The sequence below is a fragment of the Rhagoletis pomonella genome, unplaced genomic scaffold, assembly GCF_013731165.1.
Source record: "Rhagoletis pomonella isolate Grant_MI unplaced genomic scaffold, Rhpom_1.0 Rhpom_scaffold_00002, whole genome shotgun sequence".
In the NCBI taxonomy this organism is placed as follows: domain Eukaryota; kingdom Metazoa; phylum Arthropoda; class Insecta; order Diptera; family Tephritidae; genus Rhagoletis; species Rhagoletis pomonella.
The window spans coordinates 41,774,214-41,779,457 of record NW_023458556.1 but is presented as its reverse complement, the minus strand read 5'-3'; positions in this window follow the sequence as shown (position 1 = coordinate 41,779,457).

The window sequence follows — 5,244 nt, the reverse complement described above, 5'->3', positions numbered from 1 at the left end:
GAAAAGCGTTATGGATATTCGCAACCAGCATATTCTCATGTGTGTTAATGTCTATTTGAGCTCAGCTACTAATTGCTACCGGGATTAGTATGTATGAACACGCATGCACACATCATCAATGGATGCATTAATGCATATGTACTTAAGTACATTTGTTTAAACATATGTATTTTCTTACAAATTGGAAAAAAATATAATTGTGCCGAGCCTTTTAGCGAAGCGTTTGAACATTTAAGCTGACCACTCAACTACCGCATTGGAAATGGTTAGCTGGTATTAACAGAGATCTTCGCAACACTTATGTAAGTTCACTTTGTGTGACTCTTTATTCAAAGAAGTGTGAATTAATATTTGCTTTTCCAAGGAGTGCCATAAGGGCTGTAGGAATGATCGTTATGATGGCTTACCAACTAAAGTCTGGATTTCGTACCCAGACAATGACCCCGAATTATTAGATTGTTTAGCAATCTTTAAACGGATTTTTAAAGATGCGACCCTTGAACAATGAGAGTCATGTGGGCTTTTAGAATACTACTATTTGGTCGGACATGGGGTCTGAGCTCTAAGTTAATACATATGTCAGGGGTGGGCAAGGTCGAGGCCGAAAAGAGCCACATATATTTGTTATGCTTAAAAAAAAAAACTTATTGAAGAATAAAAGACCCTGAATTTGCAGGACTTTAACAGAAAGAAACAAATACTTTAAAGATAAAATTTAACTGCACAAAAGCACCCATTCTCCAATCGCAAAAAATTTTTCGCTTTTTGTTAAAGCGCGTTATGTTGTAACTGAAGCACAAACCCATAAGCCAGATCATTATGAATAGTTCCCTTTTTTTAACAATAATTCAATTCCTGCATATTGCTTACACGACTAACAAAAACACATAGCCATAGCCAGCTGAAAGAAGAAAAACATACGAAACAGAGTGGTGCTTATAATGGAAGCTCTTCTGGACTCCATTTGCAAAGCAGCTCATCAATATTTATTACAAAGTACATATGTATGTATGTATGAATGTATAGACATACAAATGAGCATCTGAAAACCTACATGCTAAACTTTTTTCTAGATATTCATTTTCCTATGAATGTACTGATGTGTATGCGTTTACATATAGGTATGTTAGTATATTAGACTGCCTCACGCTCAAGTTAAAGTGCGGAAAAGAAATTTTTTGATAAATTCAATTCCTGAAAATTTTTTTATTAATTAATCGATAGATACCCGAAATTTAAAAAAGGGAGTTGCCCCTGTTCGAAATATTCACTTTAAATAAATGGATAAGATAAATTAAATAATACAATATGGGTGTCAACAAAAGATAATTGAGAAAGCTTGAAGCGCAAATAGTCAACGACGTAGCGTAGACGTAGGTTGACGCAGACACGATCTACCTAATGGGACTCGCGTGTTAACGAAAACTCACGACTGCATGGCAGTGACGTAAATTTGAAATGCTGCTACGTACGTCAACGTACGTTTAAGATACGTCGTTGACTGGTTGCGCTTTAACTGTCGCAAATACTTTTTAGGAGGGTTGCCAACTGTTTGGATAATTTAATTCAATTAAACTTAGGAGACAATTGAAATATTACTATATGGGTATCAAATATTTTTGAAGAGGGTTCCCGCCTGTTTGAAAAATTGTATATTCGATTAATTTGATAAGATAAATTATGGTATTTGAAAAAGTTTTGGAAATACTTTTCAATAGAGTTGTCGCCTTTCTAAAAAGTAAAACCTAAAAATATAAATTTTAAATGCAATATTACAATATGGGAACGAGCGGAAAGTGTTGTAGTAAGCTTTGTTAGACAATTTCTTTAAAAGGTTGCCACCTATCCAAAAGCCGAATATTAAAAAATTTAAATAAACAAAAATCTTGCAACATATTAGACCGTGTGACAAAAGCAAATAAATTTCGAAATACACAGGACAATCAATATACTCACGAAACCAAGTGCCAAATCTAGTAAAACTGCATTTTTAGTTTTTCTCTGCTTCCCTTCCATATAAAATGTGGCAAAAATAGTAAAATTGAGGACGCTAAATTCAAAAATGCAATTTGTTTTTAGATAACTTCCATGCTTTCACTGCAAATGCAGTTTGAAGTTGAAAATTTGGGTTCTTGTGGGTTTTACATAGGTTTCTACATATAATTCGTTCTATTTTCAAAAGTGAGGTGTCAAATGACAGGGCTTGGCCTGTAGTTTTTTGTTTTTTTTTGAAAAGGGTTGCAACATGTTACAAATTGTATTAAAATTATTTAATAAGTTTAATGAATTAGATATTACAATATGGGTATCAATTGAACTAGTTTTGGAAATACTTTGCTTCTAAACGACACGTATTAGAGTTGCCACATGTTTAAAAAATCAAATTCACTTTAATTAAGGGAATAAGGTGACTGAAATATGTAATATGTAATATGTTAATTTAAGAGTCCAGTAATTTAAAAGTCCAGTAATCAAAGCAAATCACTGATTGACAATGTATGTATTTGTAATAAAATAACAAATACGATGGCGTAATACTATGGTTTAACGTAATTATTATTTTAGTTTAACTAAATTGGACTTTAAAAACAGGTGGCAACCCTATTCGTAATATTTTTAAACTAAAACCTTCTTAAACCTTTTTCGCCCTTATGGTGATACCTGTCTATTTCAATTACCTAATCTCTTTAATTCAAGTGGAATTTGAATCTAATTTTTTAACAATCTAATTTTTTAACAGGTGGCACCTCTTTAAAAAAAATAAACCTTCTATTGTCCACAGGTTAAGTTTTTTAATCTGACACTTCATTTTTGAAAATGGAACGAATCGTGCAGATCTCAAGGCACTGACAAAAGATGAAAAACATATTTTCTGTATTAGCGAAAAACGCATTACTTCAGAAAATGTAAAAAAGAAGCAGGCTTTAATAAATTGTCTTTACAAAAATTCCAAACAAGTTCACATTGCAGATAACGAATTTTTCGATTTTAGCCCACTTAGGCGGCACTGTGCGACGTCAGGATTTTTTAAAGAAGCTTTGTAGTTTCAAAGATACGATTTAATTCTATAAAGTTATAAGGCTAAATTTCGATGGTATAGTCATGTGTATATTAGTTCTAAACATTAAATTTTTCAAAAATTAGCATTGCAAAATTTCAAGGATAAAATTTTGAAAGGGCATTTTCAATACCTACTCGTCCTTATGCACCAAAAATTGATTCTATTTTAATACAGAATTTTCTTTTTAATTTGATACCCACAATGTTTTTCTACATTGCATTGAATTTTTTAAATAATATTTTGAAGTTATCATATTTATTAAGGTCCTTTGAAAAACAAAATTCTGACGTCAGATTTCTATCTGACTATATTTGTCTAATGTCTTTCAAGTACTGGGTTACTCAAATTTTCATGAATGCTGCTTTGAAAAGTGCTGGCATGTTTTACAAAAACTTTGATACAAATCTCTTAAGGTAGTTACCAAAAAGAAATGATCCAGCTAAAAATTTTATAACAAATGCATTGTATTGGCAGGAGCTACGGCATCGAATCGACGAGAGCCTTTGTAAATATTAAACTTTACGATTTCCTCGATGAAGCAACAACGTTTTCCTGAGGCATCCTATTGAGTATGCATGCACATACGTACATACATATGTATGTGTGCACTTATTCATTTGTGTAAATGTACTTTCATAGTTTTGTATTTTCAATGGCCATATTTATTGCATGAACATGCCATCCATTCGTATCCGTTTGTGCTTATGTTCGAGCATTTATTGGTATGAGTACATTTTCCTGTGCAATGGAATTAATATTTTTTTTCATTGATCACACACATACTCGCAGATACCATGCAAAAATTGCGACAACTCCATGCACGCATGCACGAGTACTCCTCAATTAACCGAAATGCATTTAAAAAGTGTGGTCCAATTAGCATTACGATGTCCTAAACTAGGACCATATACTCCAGCTCTGCATGAGCTCAGAGTAGCACAAAGCTACTCCAGGGGATACTCCATGGAGTACCTACCTCTCGGCAACATAGCCCAATAAGCATTGTGGAGTGATTAAGTTTGTTATACACTGGGGGAAAGAAATAGTAAAATCAAACCGAAACGTATTTGATCTTACTAAATACGCCAATGGAAGTACTCTCTTTAGTGGAACATATTCAATTCAAAGACGCGCATATTAAAATGAATCATTTTGCACTTCAAAGAAAAAAAAAATATTTTAATTTGCATGTTTTGCCTGCAATGGAATTCGAACCCTGATCCTCTGGAAATCAACAAATTGCGGCAAGCATCTTTGTGTACTCAGCCACAGCCAGACATGTAAATGTGCTTTCAAATGTTGAGTTTGAATAAACACCACAGCACGCGTTTGTACCAAGTACGGAAAGGAACTAGTTTAAATATTGATGTTCAACCAGTTTTTTACCCACCACAACTAATTGAAGATCTGATTTTCTTCCTAGGAACGAACTGTTTTTTTTAACATGGCGATGATTTCAACTATTTGAAAATGCATTTAGCTTAAAGCACTTCAACGCCAGTCTTTTTATTTTGCAGATGTCTTTTCAACCAATTTAAAATTACTTAATATTAAATGCTGAAATAGTTAATTGCCCAAAGTTAGATGATTTTTCAACTAATATTGAATTATGTATTTGCGAAGGTATCAAAAGTGTAAGCATTTGGTTTATCTCAAGGAGGCTGCTAGGTGATTGTACATCAATTTGAAGTTAGTTGCTACACAAGCAGTAATAAATGAGTTTTTCGGAGATAATTGATTGAGCTTTGCCGTACTGGGTATATGTATATCAGATGTTAGTATTCAAATACGTACCTGCTAAATTTTGGTATGAAAATATTATTTTTAAATACGAACATTTTTAAACGATAATCAAATAAAAAGTATTCATTTTTACTATGCATTGTTTCCAGCAGTATAACACGAGCAATGAACGGTTAACAATAAGCTGGTGTAGAGACACTTGTTGGTCCGTTACGGCATTACAGAGGAGCATTTTGTAAGTACTCCAATATGGCAGAAATTAACTACATAGTCCAATGATTTTTGCAGGGTAGTTAAATACATAAATATATCTGAATGTATAAAAACAAATTGCGGAAATTGGTATTCACCACACACTTGCTATGTTCAAATAAAATTTGTGTATATACATACTAGACTCCTGCGCAATTCCATTTAAACGGCCCAACAAGACATCCGAT